At 44.4% G+C, this 19,853-nt stretch overlaps 1 long non-coding RNA gene across 2 annotated transcripts; it reads left to right on the forward strand.

The window, feature by feature from the left end:
- Nucleotides 1-676: 676 nt before the first annotated feature.
- LOC118009855 lies at nt 677-13,880 on the forward strand. Of its 2 annotated transcripts, XR_004679044.1 has the most exons (4): nt 677-815; nt 3,767-3,849; nt 12,848-13,206; nt 13,500-13,880. It is a non-coding gene; the product is annotated as an uncharacterized LOC118009855 (long non-coding RNA). The 2 variants fall into 2 exon arrangements; XR_004679043.1 differs by having other exon boundaries at nt 12,848-13,880.
- Nucleotides 13,881-19,853: the final 5,973 nt, after the last annotated feature.

Here is a 19,853-nt window from a genome sequence, read left to right on the forward strand (position 1 = left end):
TTCCTTCTGTCTCCTTTTGCGTGATGGCAGATGTCACCAGCTCCATTTAAATAAAGAAGGAAACAGGAGGACGTCAAAGTCACTGCATCATCTGGTTACGCAAGGACTCAGGAGCCGAGTGAGGCCTACATTTTCAGCTTTCTTTCAACATTTCATCGGAGTCAGTAGACCTATTATGTCCTTCGAACCAATCTAACCTTTTCCATTTCCCCTCAGAGGGCTCTGTTTTCATACCTATACTGAGATTCTGCACATGGACTCATGGAGATGGGGAAGAATCCCCCCAGATCCACCCCTCTCCCTGGGCCCCACTTTGCCTTCCTGGTGCTCCCCCCAGCCTGGCTGAAGGGGAGGGTCCCTCAGCAGCCTCTTTTACCACACAGGTGCCTGTGACCAAGAACATGTCCCACTGTTCCACAAGTGACCCCAACTGTGGAACAGAACCCCCAAGGCACTGCTCCAGTGAGCTCCCCATCCTCTGCACAGGTCTCCCTCGGGGGGAAAGTGTCTGAGAAGGTGGGACTGGCCAAATTCACAGCAAGATTGCCGACTCTCAGGGAGAGGGTTAGAGGGGAGGCAGGAAGCGGCAGTGGTCATGAACTCTGTCCCGAGTGGAGTGCCCTTGCAGAGGGGGCTGAGATCAGGGCTGACTGCTGAGGTCAGCCTGATGGAATGCTTCTAGGTGACACACCCTCCCTTGTCAAGGGTATGAGTCAGAGGGTATGAGAGCCGCCCTGCCTAGCTGGGAGCAAAACGGCACCCAGAAGCAAGGAAAGGAGGAAAGCCGGGCTGCACCTCCCCCAGGACAGCCGCAGGTCAGTCACTTCCCCTGCTCCGGGGTGCAGGGCGCGACTCTACGGACGGTTCACTCATTGAGTCTGCGCCGTCTCTCTTTCCAGCCAGTCACAACTTGCGTTTGCACCTTGGATGAGTTTGGTCTTTGGGGCTTCTTGGGAGCGGGTAGGGGGAAGCCACTTGTCTCCAGCAGCAACTTCTGTGAGGAAGGGAGAGTCTGCTCAGTGGAGGTCAAGGTCAGGGGGTGCCTTGCTCCTGGCACATGGTAAGCAATTGGCAAATATGGTCTCACTGAGCTGAGGAATGGGAGGTCAGCACTTGCTCCCCTTTCCACAGGTCTCTCCCTCTTATCCCTGCAGTCACATTTTCTCAACGGGATGGACTGCAACTCAAAACAATTCACGGACTCAGAAATGGCACTGATGAGCTCAGCACTTTCACAGATGAGCTCCGGCAGCTGGGGGCTGACTACAGTGGCCTAATTGTGGGACACGGCCTATGACTTAAGAAAAAAGGAGTGTTGAAAAGGAAACCACAGGCCCAAAATGGCATCACTGAGGCCAAATCACCAAACCAGGACTTAACATCTAACCGATCTGCAATTTCAACCTCCCCCAGAAATGTAGTCTTAACTGGTGAGTTAGGACATTTCTGATCAGCACCAGTGAGGTGATCTGTCACAGGGGCCCTCTCCACCCCCCAACGGAAGATGAGGTCCTCCTCCTAATAGGACCCTCTGCCCTTCCCTCTAAGGAAAGGAGACCTCACCTGGAATAGTCCTTTATTTTCTTTAGCTAGTAACTTTCTTGCTCCACCTCCTTCCTAGAAAAACCTTCCATTTTATACAACTCCTCAGAGCTCCCCTCTACTTGCTAGATGGGATATTGCCTATAGATAAATCGTTTTTACATAGAGCAAATTAGACCTTCAGTTACTCGGTTGAATTTTTGTTCTTCCACGGTGGTTTCCCCAGAGGTGCCACAGGCCTTACTGAGATGGGACCAACACCCGGGCTTGGTGAGGCTGAGGGGCCCAGAGCCCGGAGCCGGGGCAGGTAGGCTGCTTGGAGCACGGAGCGTGGGTCCCCAGGTTCTGAGGGGCTCTACAAGCCACTGCTGTGAGCAGGGCAGGCCTGAAGGACTTGCCCGAGATGGGAAAAGAAGCCCTGGGGCAGGTGGGGAGGCCAGTTGGCTTTGCTGGCCCTGGACGTTCACAGAGTCCCTCCCCCTCCTGGGAGGGGCCAGTTGCATAGTCAGGAAGGGGTGGAGAGCCTTGAACCGGACCTCAGCCACCGGGAGCCATGGGGGTTAGGTGAAGGGGCCCCAGCTGCCCCAGCCAGGTAGATGTAGGTTCTCAGAGTGAGGCCCCACCAAGGGCCTCACTCCCAGGAGGGAGGGCATTGACTTCTTCCTTAAAATGTTCTCCGCCCACTCTTCTCATTTGCTTCCTCCCACATGGAGATATCCTACTGTCCTAGATTGGCAGGGAGTTTTGCTTCCGACACTCAGTCCTGCATCCTTTCCACAAGGACAATCTCACCTATTACCCCTCTTCTCTGTTATCATCCTCCCTCTTCCATCATTCAGTCTCTCACATCACCACCAGACTGAGCGGGCACTGCGCACCAAACCCTTTTGCAGGCCTGGGGACACAAAGTCCCAGCCTGCCAGGGGCTCCCACTGGCATTAGGGGAAAAGCCCCGGTGCCATCACAAGGACCCCCGGTCAATTCTGTGACCGTGGCAAGAGGGAAGGATAGCAGAATAAACAGTGTGCCATCAGGGAGACGGGGCGGGGAGGCCTCTCTGCCAAGAGTCAGGACCTGAAAGGTCGAGCCTGGGTTCCCCAAAGACAGGTGGCCCTCATTCCGGGAAGAAAGGAGGAATGCACCGGGCCTGGGCTTCGAGGAGCACGTTGACATGGAGAAGGAGCGCAGCTGAGGGGCCCTGGGTTTGCTGAGGGCACAGGGCTCAAGGTGAGCAGGGACGGGGCTGGTGCCTGGACCTGCTGACCCTCCATCAGTCATGAAAGGCTCATCCCGACCCTGAACTTGGGGAAGCCTGGCACACTTTCCTCTCAGCCCCCTCCTGCCTCCTCCTCTGGGATAAGTAATTAATGGTCCCTCGCTCCTAGATCCAGCCTCACGGGCACCAATCCTGCCGGTCCTTGCTTGACTCTTGAGCACTTCCTGCCTTGCCATTTTGCCTGGGGCAGGAAGGGAAACCGGGGTCGAGATCTGCACGTCGGGAATGAGAAAGCAACCCTATCAGGAATCCTAGCAAACAAGTGAAACAAAAGCAGGAAGGACGTTTTAAAGGAAAATCCTCACACAGGAAGTAGGGAGACAAAAATTTAAAAAGAGAAAGGGAAAAGCAAACAAACTTAGGTCACCTGTGAAAACCACTAAGTTAGCCAATGAAATACAGGATGTGACAAAATGGATCAGAAAAAGCTAGGGAAATAATCATAGCTAACACTTAAATAGCAGTCACAGTCTAGGCCCTTTTCTAAGCGCAGAACGTATTAACTCATTTAAGCCTCACGGAAACCCTATGCATTGAGTACTTTTATTATCCCCACTTTACAGATGGGGAGACTGAGGCACAGAGAAGCAAGGGAAGTAAAGAAGTGAAGAATGGCTGTATGCAGTGGATAGGAATTAGTGGCCTGCGTGTGTTATGACAGAAGTTCACAAAGAATAAGTTTCCTTGAGGGGGTTGGGAGAATTCTTGCCTCATTGCTCTTCCCGCTCTCACCAGAAGGGGTTGCATTATATGGAGAGTGATGCCAGCTCAAGTCCAAGTTTGGAACTCAGACATGGCCTGGGTAAATAGAAGTGTTTTTTACATGAAAGTCAAAATGAGTCCTGGGAAAGAAAAACTTACACATACATAAAACTGGTCCTAAGAGAGAAGAGGGCGGGCAGACCTCCTTCTTCTAAGACTAGAGATTGAGTGAATGGCTGTGTTTAGCTTCTAGATCTATCTCCTGCTGCAGCCCTGTGAACTCATTCAGGCCTGAATCTCATTCCGAACAGATTATCAGTGGAGTAATGGTAAGTAAATATAGAGCTGTTTCACAAAACACTTGGGTGTGTATCTTCTGGACCAGTTCATAGGTGTATAGCACTAAAAGGAAGTTAAGGATTCTTTCCCACTTTTCCAAGGAACATTCTACAACTCAGAAACCCCCCAACCAACCCCTCAGCCCTGAGGTTTCGATCTCTCAGTGCCTTGTGTGTGGGGTTCAGGGTGTCTGGGGGAAAGGGAACAGGCGAGCAATGGCTCCCACAGGAGGGCAGAGACCAGCAGCCAGCAGCCTGGTGGTGCCCAGCAGGAGTGGGGCTTAGCCCCAGGGCACACAGCATGGTGTCCACAAGAGGCAGCAAGTCCCCACCAGAACCCTGGTACCGAAAAAAGGTGCTGTGGTATCTGGAAGCAGCGATCAGGCCTGGTAGTTACTGAAGCATGCAGCAAAGCTATATCCATGCAGAAGAAGTATAAACAAGAGAAATAATCTTATTCACAAACCCCAAAGAATCCTTGGGAAAAATCTGTGGCAAGAGCAATAAATACAAGTGATTACTGTACATGCGACCTTAAAAAAAAAAAAATTCAAGTAGCCTTATGGAGAAGTATTTGAGTTGCTTTCATTTCAACTTAGACTTTAGGCAGAGTCTGTGTTTTAAAAGAAAAACGTGCTCACAAATAATTTTTCTGAGACGAGAAAAGATATTTTAAGTCATAACAATATCAACCCAAAGGAGAGTTAGTGTTTAAAAAATTAGTTTCTTAGAAATTCATGTTCATTTTTGTTTCCTTAAAGCTTTGCTAATTACTGACGAATCTTTTCTATTTTCTATTGTTTGGATAATGTTAGTGTTTCCGTGGACAAAATCCAAGACTCGAGAGTACAAAAAGAAAGCTCATAGCATTTAGGTCAAGATTTGCGGCTCACCTCTCCCCTCCCTACCTCCCCCTCTCCCCCCGCACACCCCTGGTTTTGATTCATTGTGGTCTTGGAGGCATGACCTTATCTATTAATCTCAGTGACATTCTGGGTTGAAAGGGCAATACTCTGAATGGCAAATAGTAAGATGAAAGTATTGAATCTCTTTAGTCCATCTGGATCCCAGAGCACTTAATTTTCAAGGGTAGATAGTATATGCAACTAACCCTCAGGGTGATCACTCCAGTTATAGCTAATGCAACAAATACTATTCAACTTTAACAAAGTAAGAATTTTATACGCTCTGGCTTGTTCTTAATTCTTCCCTAAGGGCCTATTTGGTTTAGCATCAAATATAAGATTAAGAGACTCTAAATTTTAGCTGAACAGCCACTCAAGGGATTTAGATGATCCCTTTACACAACAGAGACTTAGTGTGTGGCTGACATCTCCCATTCTGGGAGCATAGGCTTCTACATACGTTACACCTCAATTTCCTAATGTTGGTTGTTTATTTGAAAGCAAAATGAAGAATACTATTACTCCACCCTCAAAAAATCAGCTCTATTAGTTGTGGAAAATTTGGGGTAAAACAAATCTGTTATTTTCTTCTTAAAGATTTTATTTATTTATTTATCAGAGAGAGAGAGAGAGAGAGAATGAGCAGAAGGCAGAGGGAGAAGCAGACTCCCCGCCGAGCAGGGAGCCCGATGCGGGGCTGGATCCCAGGACGCCAGGATCATGACCTGAGCCGAAGGCAGACGTTTAACCGACTGAGCCACCCTGGCGTCCCAAATCTCTGTCAATTTATACCGAATAAAGCAAAAGAAGAGAATGAAGTTTATACTGACTATATAATCACATAAAAATATGTGTGTGTATCTACATCTGTGTGTATTTGCAAAAATCTTAAATCTGCATGGCAGAAATGAAATGGGGAATTAATAGCGCGACAGGAATTCAGACTTTGGTCTTCCAAGGCTGAATCTGGCACTCCTTGCATTACTCTGAGCTGTAACCCAAACGGGGATAGAAATTTGCAGGCCAGAGGAGAAAAAAATATGCAGGGTAGTGGCTCTCAGTCCCACCAGCTGGCTAATAAATAAATATTTTTGCATAAGTAGTGAACCATAATATGGGCTTTTCTTGTGTATTTAGACTTAGGATTGTTGAAATAATTTTAAAGAGATAGCAAGGATAGAGAAACAGGGAAGGCGAAAGATAAAAGATAAAAGGAATGAAAAGAAATCTCCCCCCCTCTTTTCTCTCTCTCTCTCTTTAGAACAGCTTTTCTCCAAAGACATTACAGAACCATATAAAGAGCTACAAAATTCCAAAAAGCCTCACTGTGAAGTTACAAACCGGAGGAGAGCTTTGGAAATGGGGTTGGGAATGGAGGAATGGAACAGGGAAGGTTCAGGAAGGCAGAGGAGCACCAGTTGGCCAGACCTGGCTCAGCTGTAAATGTTTTCAGGCCACTGTGCCCCAGCAGAGCAGAGTCACTCTGCTAGATTATTTGCAGGTGAGAAGAAATATATTTTAATATCTGACTCTATTGTCTTTGCGGCGTAAGTGCAAATATTTGTATGCATAAACACATTTGAATGACGGCAGTTGATGGTGACATTTTCTAGAATTAATTATTTCTATGTTCATAACGCTTGAGAGCCTATCAAACTGCTGAGTAGAAGGAGAGCACTGGGGTTGTATGCAGCTCCTTCATTCACAGAGGAGCCAACGGGTTTGGGTATCACATATGGTCTGCATACGCCCCGCTTATGTAAGGTTATATTTTTAAATGTGACGGTGTGACTAAGCCTTCAAAAGCTATTTAGACTGCCTTGGATGTCTTCGATTCTCCAAAGTCATGCATTTGCTGCAAATGGAAGTCAAGTAGTAACCTTTGCTGCACCTTCATTTCCTCACACAGGTGCCAGTTCTTCCGCTCAGCGGACCTCTTGCCCTGGCAAGAAATGCTAATGATATGGTGACGGCAACCAAATAAAAGATTAGGTGCTGCTAGGGAAAGACTATTACTCATAACTTGGTCTACATCCTGTCAATTATCCTGCCCTGATGAATAGTATGTGACGGGAAACTGGGAAGTGATAAAAGACCTCCCAACCCCATCTCCTTGAAGGGAAGGTGGAGCGTTGAGTGATTGCCTACTAGGCACCATGCCCCACACACACCACAGAGCAGGGGCTGGGCTCATCCATCACCGAGACCACTGCAGACGGCATCTGTGCTGTTAGAAAGTATAGGTATAAAAGGGTTTGACGTTCAGGTCTAAGTAGGTAAGTCAAGAGTATAAAGGGTCCAGGGCGCCTGGGTGGCTCAGTTGGTTGAGCGACTGCCTTCGGCTCAGGTCATGATCCTGGAGTCCCTGGATCGAGTCCCGCATCGGGCTCCCTGCTTGGCGAGGAGCCTGCTTCTCCCTCTAACCCTCCCCCCTCTCATGTACTCTCTCTCTCTCTCTCATTCTCGCTCTCTCAAATAAATAAATAAATCTTAAAAAAAAAAAGAGTATAAAGGGTCCAAAATGAATGTCTCATCCCAAACCAAAATATTAATTAAAAATGCAGAGAGAAGCTTAATCATGCAAGCAAAAGGGCGGCTTTGCCTAGAAAATGCATCTTTTGTCCATTCTCTTTTTCCAGTTTATAAATCACATGATCTAATCAATGCACCATGATTGAAACAAAATTTGTCACATCTTTGAGTATGTCTGTGGATAGTCAGTAGCTTAATTTTAGAATAGCAGACCCAGAAATGCAGGTATCCTGGTGGCCTTGACATTGAAGTTCTCACCCCATGAAGGGACTCTTTCCATAATACTCTGGAGAATGACCCAGATCCAGGTAGTCCTTGAAAATTGCCGGTATTATGGACAAATCATGACCTAACCAGACATGCCATTCTATTTTCAAACAGTTTTAATTATTAGAAAAGTTCTGATGTGATAGAATGGGGTGAGGTATTGACACTTTCCTCGGTTCTCATGTCCCTCACCAAGTATCCATGTGCTCAAAGTGATATGATTGAGAGCTTATTTTGACCAAGGGGAGGGGAGAGAAGAGAACAAAGACTACACAGAGTTTCCTACCTAGCCCTTCGGCCTGGTTGGAGCTCCAGTGGAAATAATAAGGATTGAGAGCCAGAAAATGAAGGACCCCCTGCATGAGCTCACTGCTGTGAAAGCCAGTGTACCAACTGCAGCCAGCAGAGAGCCTTTCTCTGCACTTTTCCGTGGAGCCCAGCTCTGCAGCAGCCCCCCAGGATGGACAGCCGGGGGAGAAGTGCGAGAAGGACGGAGGCACCTTGGTATAGACAGAGAGCCTTATGTGTGACTCAATCAGCTATAGCAAGAACGTGGCTCCTTCACGTACCCGGGTAGGCAGCTCACCCGGACCAGGGAGAGGCAGAGTACAAAATGAAGAATGTGGCAAATGTCTCCGGGGGTCTGAAGTATTGTGGTTTCGAGGGAGCAGGAGGGAGGTCTTTGTGCAGGGAGCTAGGATAGTGTGGGCAGGATCAGTTGCCTGTGTCACTGATGCTGAAGCATCTCCAGGCTGCTGAGCTGCAGCTACATCTGGGCCACATTTATGCCGAATCACAATCCCTTCCATTGCAACAGGGGCTGATTAAATGACTCCTCATTGCCCCAGACTGTGAGGATCAAGTGTGTGACCAACTCTCCGAGCAGTTTTTTTTTAAGTCACAAATTGCTCTTGTCAGTAGAAATAATTGATGACTCCTCCTTTTTCATAATAGAAAACATATTTGAATCTTTGGTGCTATGATCGGTGAGAAGCACCGCAAGAGGGTTAAAGCTGTCCCTTAGAGGAAGAGTGGCCATATCACGTGTCAGCCAAACCAGGACACTTTCGAGATTGAAAGATGGTGTTATTAGTTGTGCTGGGACAAGAGACAGTGTCAGGGACTTTTAGGATCAGTTGGGCCACGTGGATACCCTACCTAAAGGTGATTGGTAAGACATACATGGGCACTAAAATCTAGTGGCCATACTTGTATTTCTCAAACAGCTCAGAACGTGGCTTGAGTAGCGCTGAGCCACCTTGAAGCCTACTTCTGCTGACACCAACCCTCCCTGGCAATAACAAGAGCGGGGGAGCAGTGCAGACTCTTCCAGAAACCTCAAACAGTAATACAGGTATTTCTTTTTTTTTTTTTAAAGATTTTATTTATTTATTTGAGAGAGAGAGCACATGAGAGGGGGGAGGGTCAGAGGGAGAAGCAGATTCCCTGCCGAGCAGGGAGCCCGATGCGGGACTCGATCCCGGGACTCCAGGATCATGACCTGAGCTGAAGGCAGTCGCTTAACCGACTGAGCCACCCAGGCACCCAATACAGGTATTTCTTTTTTTTTTTTTAAAGATTTTATTTATTTATTTGAGAGAGAGAGAATGAGAGACAGAGAGCACGAGAGGGAGGAGGGTCAGAGGGAGAAGCAGACTCCCCACTGAGCAGGGAGCCCGACGCGGGACTCGATCCCGGGACTCCAGGATCATGACCTGAGCCGAAGGCAGTCGCTTAACTGACTGAGCCACCCAGGCGCCCAATACAGGTATTTCTTACAGGTTTTCTTGAAGGGGGGTTCAGTGGTTTCATGGAGTGCGTTACGCACACCGCCAAGCATCCAAAAATTCTTCTTCTCCTTTCTGGCTCCCCAGAGTCTCCACTGCAGCAGACCCCCACCATGTCCTTCCTCCCGCCACACAATTGTCTCACAGCTATTCTCCACTGTGTCTTTCTCCTCTCTCCCCTCAAATCTGTCCTCCCCCGTTCTGCCCACTCCTCCCCACCATTGAACCTGTGCAATGGGGGAAAGCAGAAGACTGTGAACACGCATGCATTAACTTGTTGTGTGTGTTCGTCACACGTTTTAGAGCCTCGTTATGATAAAAATAAACATTTGTGTTAGGGAAAGAGGTGACCCCAGTGTGGGACATGCTGGGGGGCTGGAATTCAGATGGAAGGAAGAGAAACAGAGGAACTGACGCTTGCTGAGCACCAGCCTGGGATGGGGGCTTGATTCACAGAGTGTGAAAATGGGCACTTCCTGCCTTGGTTTGTCTGACACAAGAAGACAGTAGAGGCCATGTGCCAGGTGAGTCGTGAGATATAGAATCCCATGGAAATTGTAAACCGTGTCAGACAATTCACCTATGCCAGGGGCCGAAAGAGTTGTATGGTTGGAGACTGAAGGGATTTGTGAAGATTATTTATTTGGAGATTGCTTCCAGTGTGTTGTAAGCTTTGCCCATGCCTCTTACCTCAAGCAGTACAGGAGCTGGGAAGGACCACTTAGAAACCTTGTGTCCCAACATTAGATAGAATGGATTTGGATTTGACTCATGACCAAGGAACGTAAGGTCCAGAAGTGCCGAGCTATCTGTCCTGACAGAGTGAAGGAGATTGCCGGGTTGGTCAATTCAACTTTTTGAGTAGGCAAATAATTCGGGAGCATTTCCCATTGACCTGATCTGCTGGGCCCATGCTGAAGAGAAGGAATCAAGTCTTGCCTTTGTATCTGTTCAGGGGGCCTCTAGAAAAGCACCAGCCTTCAGGAGAGGAGATGCTGGAGGTGCTCTCCTCTTTCCACAGGCTTGAGAGGAGAGTGAGCAACCCCAAAATAAATTCCATTTGCCCAGGGCGAGGGAACCCTACATGGGAGCTGCCCCAGGTGGGAGAGCCCCGGGGTTGGCAACCTATGACCAGCAGGCTGGCTGCCTGCTTTTGTAAAGACATATTTACTGGGACGAAGCCACACCCTCTCTTTTATGTCTTGTCCGTGGCAGAACTGAGTAGCCATGACAGACTGTATGACCCATGAAGCCTAAGAAATTTACTACCTGGCCTTCTACAGAAAATGTTTGCTGATGGCTGGGAAAGATCCTCAGAAAGCTCTCAGAAATGCTCCCAGTAGGGAAAAGAGTCAGACTTCATCCGTTTTGGTGCTCAGAGAGCAAATAACTGTCTTAAAACTGCCCATTGCCCCTTCTTGCTCTCCCTGCATCAACCTGATGGGGTCAGAAATGTCTGTGACAGGCGGAGAAGTGGCCCGGACCCAGCCCTTCCTTCTCATTGCCAGGGGTCAGGCCTTAATGTGTGGGTGTTTGCACGGGAGGATCGGACAGCATGAGATTTTTACTCTGAGTCAAACTTGAAGTTTTGCTTATTACAGAGGCCTGGGCACCATAAATGACTAAATTTGAGAATGTGCTGATGAAAAGTAAATGTATTTTTCATTCAGAGGTAAGGAAGGAACTTCCACCACTGAGCAAATATACAGGGACAGTGGGAGACCAAAAAATAAACTTAGCTTTAAGCTAACACCCCAAGAATCTGGCCTATTTAATCAATTTGCTGGTTGTACATACATGTCTTCAGAGAGGAAAGCCAGACTCTAGATGGAACTCTCCCACTATTTATATGATACAGGGCGTTGCTCATCCTTTCTAGAATTCAGTTTTCTCATCTGCAAAGTAAGGGTTGGACCAGCCCTTGATGAATCCTTCCCATACTGCTAATCTGTGATCCCAGAGCTTGGGGGACATCCTTCGAGATGGATGATGTCTCTTTGGGACTTTTTTTGCAATGGTTCATGTAGCCTGTAGGTAACTAGCATCTAAATGCTGGGAAAATGGTACACAGTGTGTCCCCACCCTCACCTCTAAGATAGTCCTTGAGTGCTTCCTGACTACCTGAGCCTCTCCCATTACGTGGGAGAAGGGTAGAGAAGCCTTCGTGTAAGGCCTTATGTTTATCTGGCCAGGAGTTAGGCCATGTTTGCTATTTGCTATAGCTGTGGTGTCTGAGGCTAAAATTCCCTTAAGTGTCCTTACTTTTGTTCCCCTTGTTGTCTTTCAGTTTTCCTAAAAACTCTTAAATAGGGTCTGAGGCTTGCAGTCCTTTAGCAGTATTCCCCTGTCACAATACAGGAGCCCTGCTGGTGTGGTGGTGAGGTGTGGGGGCAGGGGAGGCATTTTTAATACTGTGATTAGGTCTCAGTCTGTCAGTGAGGGAGCTTGACTGGGTGAGGCTGGTGGGTAAGGTTTTGATAAAATAGTTTCCCTTTGTGCAGTCTTTGTTAAGGAGAACAAAATGCTCTGGGTATATTTCAAAATACCCTGCCAGACACACAGGGGATTTTTCTTCAATCTTCACAGGAAAACCTGGCAGAGCTCCTGGAGGTCAAATTCATGAAAGTGTGTGGGGCCCAGTCTTAGGGGGTGTTTCTAACTTTCAAAGTAAACTGTGACTCTCTCTACCCACCTGTCTGTCTCTCCAGTGTTAGGGGCAGCTGTTGGCTTAGGACCTCAATTCTCTGATGGATCTAAGAAGAGCTGTTGATCTTTACTTTGCTCAGCTTTTTTTCTTGTAAAGACAGGAGTGATGAGTTGCAAGCTCTTCCCACGTCTGACCAGAAACCAGAAGTCTTCTCACTAATATAGGAAAATTATAGGAAATTATGGAGAGTCTACAGTTTTTGTCCAACAAAATGGCCATTTCATAGGCTCAACCACACTCAAGCAGATGAAGAAAATTCATAGAGTGTAGGGAGATTGACAAATGTGAGATTCAGAGTGTGTTGTTAAGGGTCCCCCTGAAATTGTTTTAAATATCTATTATGATGTTGTGGGTTACAATTCCGTTTGGGAAATTCAGTTATGTAAATCTCTAAAGCAATTTTCTGAGTACTGTTTCATAGGGAATTCTTTCTCCAAGTCCTTCAAGCAATACCTGACACATATTTTATTTTAAAATTATAATCACTTTTAGCACTTTATACTTTACACAGATTTTTACATACATTTTCTCAAAGGTGGGTAGAATCTCCAAGGTGGGTATCTTTGTCTCAAGAACTTCAAAACTTCCTTGTGGCTCTAGGGCCAGGAGAGTACTGCTCTTCTCTGATGGAAACTTGTGGAGGACAAGAATTTGCAAACCTAAATTCATGGACACCAGAAATGTAACCATTTCCTTAACTTAAAGTAATTTCGATTTGGGATTCCCATTCTGAGGGGAGCAGCAGAAAATTCTGTTTCCATGGTTACCAATGTCCCTCTCTCCTCTCTAAGATGCCAAGAGCCCAGAAGGCCTGAATGGTACTCAAAAGGGAGAAGGACCCACCTGTGTTTTGAGCCCATCCTGGCTGCCCTGATCGCACAATTCTTCAAGCCTGTGACCCGCAGACAGGAGCTCACTCTCAGCTCAAGCAGAGCTTCTTGTTGCTTTCCCATGAAGCACAGGTATCTCATTCTACCACATGGATTCCCCCAGAGGGACTGCCAAAGTGAATGTGTGGGTCTCCAATACATCTGTACTTTATGATCTCACTACAGAAAGAGAAGGAAGAAAGGAAGGTAGGAAGGAAGGAAGAAAGAAAACAACAGAAAGAGTTTCTTCCCTCCCCGGAACACAGAATACATCGAATCCAGTGAGTTCCAACTTTTGTAAAAGGCCAGTGGAGATGTTGCCCTCCATTAGCTTCCGCTTTCTGCCCTCCATTAGCTTCCACTTTCTGCCCTGCCAGAAGTCCCTACAGCAAGGGCCAGTGTCCAGGAGCTATGAACACTAGAGGGAAAGGGGAAGAAGAAACACATTTTAATCTTTCAGTGAATTATCCTGCCATGCATCCATCAGTTAAAAAACCAAAACCTTACCTACAATAATTTCTTAATTTGATTTGAGGCAGTTTAACTCCTGAAAATGCTTTCCTTCATTTCCTAGATTTGCATATTAATGACAGAAGGCATGTGATGGAATAACACAACACAAATGAGTCTGCGGGGTGACACCAAGTAACACTCAGAGAAAGATCAGTTTCCTCTGAGCAAAATCATCCAAGGAGAAGCACATTCCAACAATGTGGATTCAAGAAAGTGGGAAGAATGTAGTATATATTGCCTTGACATTAACACAGAGCTGCACACGTAGAGTTTTAATAAGTAGGTGACACAATTAGTTTGACAAAAAGAAGACTCTGAGGTAGCTTCTGACGGAAAGATAGAATGCCGAGAACAAAGAAGAAGGAAATGGTGTAAGGAATGAAGAGGAAGGAAGGAAGCCTGACATGTAACTCAAACAATTACTGTATTAAAGAAATTATTGATATTATGCTTTGTCATTGCGTGTTTGTTTATATAAGTTGAAAAATGTTTCCTTAGTCAAGAGAGTTGCATGCCTAGATGGAGGATACTTCTCCTTACTTAAAGCATACTTCAAATACCTGGAGTGTCATTTCAAAGTTATGTAATACCTATCACAATCCGTTTTTAATGGTCAATATCCCAGTGTCCTCTAAGACATAGGGATGTCTATGTTTTTAGGTTACTGACATGTACCTACCTTTTCTTTTTGTGCTTTCATTTCTGTATTTGGCAGGCATTTGTTAATATAATTATTAAATTATTCAGTAGCCCAGAAATTCACTGAAGCATGTGATTCTCATTTTATATTTTCACTGGAGAACAGCCTCTGAATTCTTGCCACTGGATATGACAAAAATCCAGGCAAAGCAAAAGTCTATCTTAGAATGCTTTCAAGGTATCAGGAGATGGTAGAAGAGGGGTATGAGGATGAGGCAATTCACTTAAACACGAAATCATTTAAGCAGGAGAGTAAGGTCCTGTGAAGTGTTAGATTTTCTTGAGCAAGCCAATAAGTGCACACACACACACACATGCTCACAGAAGACCAGTTCCATTTCTAGAAATAAGGCAGACAAGATATTCAGATAAATCTCTTTAAGTATAACTCATCTAAAAATCCTAGAGGTATATTTATATAAACATATGGGTATAGGTAGATAGATGATAGATGATAGATAGATAGATAGATAGATAGATAGATAGATAGATAGATATAGATGGATAGATATCACGTGACTTAGCTGGTGGAAGTAAGGAAATTCTCTAGTGTCCAGAAATGACAAGAAATCTTGAATCCATGGGTCATGCACTGACTTGGAGTTTTCTCTGGAGGTATCTTGGTGGCCTGGTGACAGAGAGCCTGAAATTTAACAGTCCACACGTGGGGATTAGGTGACAAAGCCTAGAGCCTGAATATTGCAAGAGATCACGTATGAGACCCCCTTCATAAAACTGTACCTCCATGAATGGCATGCTCAATTTGAACCGAGAACTTGCTTTGGAGAGTAAGATAGTGAGCAGACCTACCTAAATATTGGTCTTCATGCAATATGACTAGAGGAAGGTAGGAAAAAACTCTTTGTGAAAATTTCTAACCTCAAGACCATACTAATAAGTACTTAAAGCCGGAATTTCTACCCTCTGTGTGGTCTGAAAACCCGTTAGTTTACATTTAACATGGTCCTGAGCTGGTAGGACCCTTAAGGAAAAAGTATTCCCAGACCACTGGAAGAACATTCACCCTCTAAAACCAGACCTCCCTCCCACAGATGAGGAAGGAGGATGCAGGCTGTTACAAGGAAGATTCAGCAGAAACAGGAAGCTGTAGAGTCAGATATGCAAAAATGATTGGAATTGTTGAAAAATATAAAATAAATATGTTTAGTATGCTTAAAGGAGAAAAAGGCAAATTGAAAGAATGACAGTGTAATAAGAGATTATGAAAATGGACCAGATTGATGTGAAAAAGAACCAAATGAATACATTAAGATGAAAACCTGGAAACTGGAAACTTAATGGCTGGATACATAGTCGATTATGGGGAAATAGAGCTGGTGACATTTCCCAGATGACAGCAGAGACAAACATGGAAATGGAAAACCTGAGCGACTAGGGGATGTGGACAGTGGAGCAAAATCGGCCAATGTTAAAATACATCTAATGCTTCCAGAGAGAGGAGGAAAGAAGAATTTGGAAAGATAGTAATTGGGAATTTCTAGGACTGATGGGAAAGCCATGTCTTAGGATCTGGAAACCCAACCAATCCCAAGCAGAGTATATAAAAAGAAATTCAACACTAAGATATATAATAAAATTGCAGAACACTACAGGTAAAGAAAGACTATCTTAAAAGTAGCCAGAGGGAAAGGATAGGTTGCCCATTTATTGGCTAACTACATAAATTATCATACAAACCGGGATACTTTTGAAAAGAAAGGGGGATGCTAACCAAACAGGAGACCAGGGCAACAGGCATATCTGGGTCTACAACAGGTGGAGGAAAGTACCGGATCACCAAATCTATTAAAGAATAATAAGTTAATTGACAGCAAGGACAAGGAGAGTCAGGAAGACATTGGATAACATCTTCAAAGTGCTGAAAAAAGTATTCAATTAGAATTACATATCAGTAAAATCTCTTTTAATAATAAGGGTCGGGGGGCGCCTGGGTGACTCAGTTGGTTAAGCATCTACCTTTGGCTCAGGTCATGATCCCAGGGTCCTGGGATTGAGCCCCTCGTTGGGCTCTCTGCTCAGTGGGGAGTCTCCTTGTCCCTCTCCTTCTGCCCCTCCACCCTCCTCGTACGCTCTCTCTCTCTTAAATAAATAAAATCTTTAAAAAATAATAAAAGTCAAAAAAAGACATGTTTAGATAAGCAAAAACAGAAAAGTCACAATCAACAGACCCTCTCGAAAATAAATTCCTTGTAAGAGAAGGAAAATGAGCCCAGAAAGAGTCTGAGACACAAAAAAGCCAACAAAGAACATTGAAATTAATATTGACTGATGAGGTAATAATAATAATGCCTACTAAAAAACAGAAACAAAGTGTTACTTAGAAAATACTAGAAAGACGATATTAAGGTATGGAACAAAAACGTAATCCAAAGGAGGTTAAGAAAAGCATAAAAGGAAGATAAACCTAGAAGGGTCAGGGTGGCGGGGGAGAACAATTAGAAAGTACAAAATAATAGGCACATTAATTATAAGTGGACTAATATCTCCAGTCCAAAGATAAAGATAGACCAGATTTTTTTTAGAAATCCAGCTACAGGGATGCCTGGGTGGCTCAGTCGGTTAAATGTCTGGCTATTGATTTCAGCTCAGGTCATGATCTCAGGGTCATGAGATCGAGCCTTATGTCAAGCTCCATGCTTAGCAGGAGTCTCCTTAAGATTCTCTCTCTCCCTCTGCCCCTCCCCCTGCTTGTGAGCTCTCTCTCTCAAATACATAATCTTTTTTTTTTTTTTTAAGACAGAAATATAGCTACATTCTGTTTACAAGAAACAACACTTCAGAGCACAGTAAGGTTGAATAAAAAAGATAGGGAAAGGTAATATGAGGCAAATTCTACAACGACAAAAGTAGGATGGCCATTTTAATCTTAGATGAAAGAAACCTTAAAGCAAAAAGCATTAATGACAACGAAGAAGATCACTACATATTGATAAAAATTTCAACTCACCATGAAATTACAGCAATTCTAAATTTGTATAGATTCAATAAAATAGCCTCAAAATATATAAAGCAAAATTTGGAAGAATTACAAGAAGAAATTTACAGATCAAGCAGGCAAGAAAATGTAAGCTTGATCAAAAGGTCATTATATCTAAAAACCGTATTTGGGGCCATAAAGCCACTATCAACAAATAATTTTTAAAATCTTCTTCATATGGGGCACCTGGGTGGCTCAGTCGGTTAGGTGTCCGACTCTTGGTTTCAGCTCAAGTCGTGATCTCCGGGTGGTGAGATCGAGCCCCATCCCAGGCTCTGTGCTCAGTGCAGAGTCTGCTTGAGATTCTGCCTCCCTCTCCCTCTACCCCTCCTGCTCATGCTCACTCTCTTTCTCTCTCTAAAATAAATAAATCTTAAAAAAAATAAAATCTTCATATAGATAACAATCTCTGACCACAGCACTATTAAATTAGACACCAATACCAAAAAGGTACTGCTCCCTCACTGCATCCCTCAAAGAACCTGATTTGGGGAAATAAGAATAAATAATCAGCGGGTCAAAAGAAGTCTCGACTTTCTAGAAAATAGAATTACAAAGAAAGGTAAATGCTACATATCATTGCAGTTAAAGCTATACTTAGGAAAAGAAAAAAAGCCTTAAATGCTTACATTTTCAAAAAGAAGGAAATATATGAGCTCAGATCCAGTTTAAGAAGGTAGGGGAGTGCCAGAAAAAAAGTCAAATAATGCAGAAGAAAAGAAACACTATCCCTTTTCTGTTACTTTACAGTTTTCACTTAACGTTGTTGTTCCTCATTTTCGTTTCTTACTTTTATTGGTTTGATCATAGGGCTATGCATTCCATTTTCATCTTGTTAATTTAGAAGTTTTACCATCATGTACCATTAATGACCTGGATTTTCCCCCTCTCTAGAAAGCAGACTGAGTGCGTCTATTGCCCTATTATTTCAAAGCTATTTCTCCCACCGAGACCCACTCTTTCCCTACTGATTTCCTCTTTCTGACTTCATCACATTTTGCTCACAGTCTAGGAACGAAATATTTAGAATTCTTTCATTTTTCCCTTTTCTCCTCCTTCCAGGCATCTCTCGCCCCCTAATTAAACCCTGGAATGTTTTCACTTCCTCTTGCACTCTTAATGCTGAGGCTTTGCTGAAATAGTTGGACATAGAACTTTACTTAACAATTGTTTGTGTGTTTGTTTGTCTTTGGGGTCCACGTGCAGGATTTACATTACACATTATGTTCTTATCCATTAATATTTAATGATATATTTCTAAAACCAATGCATTATTCATCTCTGATTGTTTCCTACTTTCCCTTTCCTCATCTTGAAGTCTCTGTTCTGGTTCATTGGCTTCTGGAAAGGGCTTTTTCTTAAGTATTTACCTCAGATGGGCGCATTCTGTGATTTATTCTCTGAATTAGTGCATGTCCTTGAATATCTTCCACTCACCTTAACAGGTAAACAACCGCAAAAGCCTAGTATGGGATTCTGGGGGGTTCTTTCAATCTCTTCTAGCTTCCAGTGTTGCAGATAAGAAGTTCAGTAACAGTCAAAAAAGGAAAAGCCTAGAAACTTGTTTTACCCCGATATCCCTAAGCATGTGTTTGTTTCATCAATCTAACCAAAAACTCTGAATGTTTTTTACTCTGCAAACTTGTCTTTCTTTGGCTTAGGAAAATTTTCTCCTAAGTGATTTAAAATTAATTTATTCTTCCTCATATATTCTTTCTTCTTTTAGAATGTCTGTTATTCAAACAGTTGGTATCCTGCATCCATTTCCCAAATTCTCTCCTTGTAACCTTGTGATTTCCAGCTCCGTGGCATGTTTTACTCTGTGATTTGTGGATGTTCCGATCTTGCAGGCCACTAACACAAATCTCATCAGTCACCATCAACCCTCTGTATTCATGCACTGAATCAGTGAGGTTTTCATTTGTTATTACATAGTTTTGTTCCTAAGTGCTTCTTTTTAATTTTTTTTAAATTTAGGAACCCATTTGTCTGATCCAGCAAGTCACTTCCATTGGGTGTGCAATGTGATTGTTGAATCTATTTGTCCTCTTTGGCTTCTGGACATCTTTAGGTCCTTGATTTTTTTTCCTCCATTGGCCAACTGGAGTTCAAGCCTATTTTTTTAGAGCTACTCGAAAAATCAGGAAACTCTCAGGCCAAGGGGTCTCATCCCCACAAGCCTAGTACAGAGGCAGACAGTCCTCTCTGAGGCCCCTAGGAAGCAGCCCTGTTCTCAGGTCACCCTGGGCTCTCCCAGCACCCATGGCAGGGAAGACTTGCCCAAACTTTTATGTCCCTGGGGAATCTTGACACGCTCAAGTAGGATCGGGTGGACCCCCTACCCCTGGGGTCTACATCTTGATTGATGAGCCCAGTCCCTTTCTCCGAGCTCACCCAGCTCAGCACTACTTGCTTAGCAAGGGAAATTTCAGGGAAAGGGAGTCCCCACTGAGAGTCCACGGCCTCATTTACACCCACGGTAGATCCTGTCTCTTGAGAGACACATCTTTTGGATTTGGAAATCGAAGGAAGAGGAATCTCATTTAGATTGCCATAGTCTGAAAATCCTCTACCCAGGGCTTTCTTCCATAAAATGAGAAAATTTAAGAGCTCTTTCAGCTCCAAAAATCTATAAATCAGAGCTTAAATAAGAAGCATTCATGACTATGATAATTTATGGGAATAGAGTTTGCATGAAACAAACACTTTAAGGCAAAT

This window comes from Mirounga leonina, unplaced genomic scaffold (assembly GCF_011800145.1).
Source record: "Mirounga leonina isolate KUSES-001 unplaced genomic scaffold, KU_Mleo_1.0 Mir_128, whole genome shotgun sequence".
Lineage (NCBI taxonomy): Eukaryota > Metazoa > Chordata > Mammalia > Carnivora > Phocidae > Mirounga > Mirounga leonina.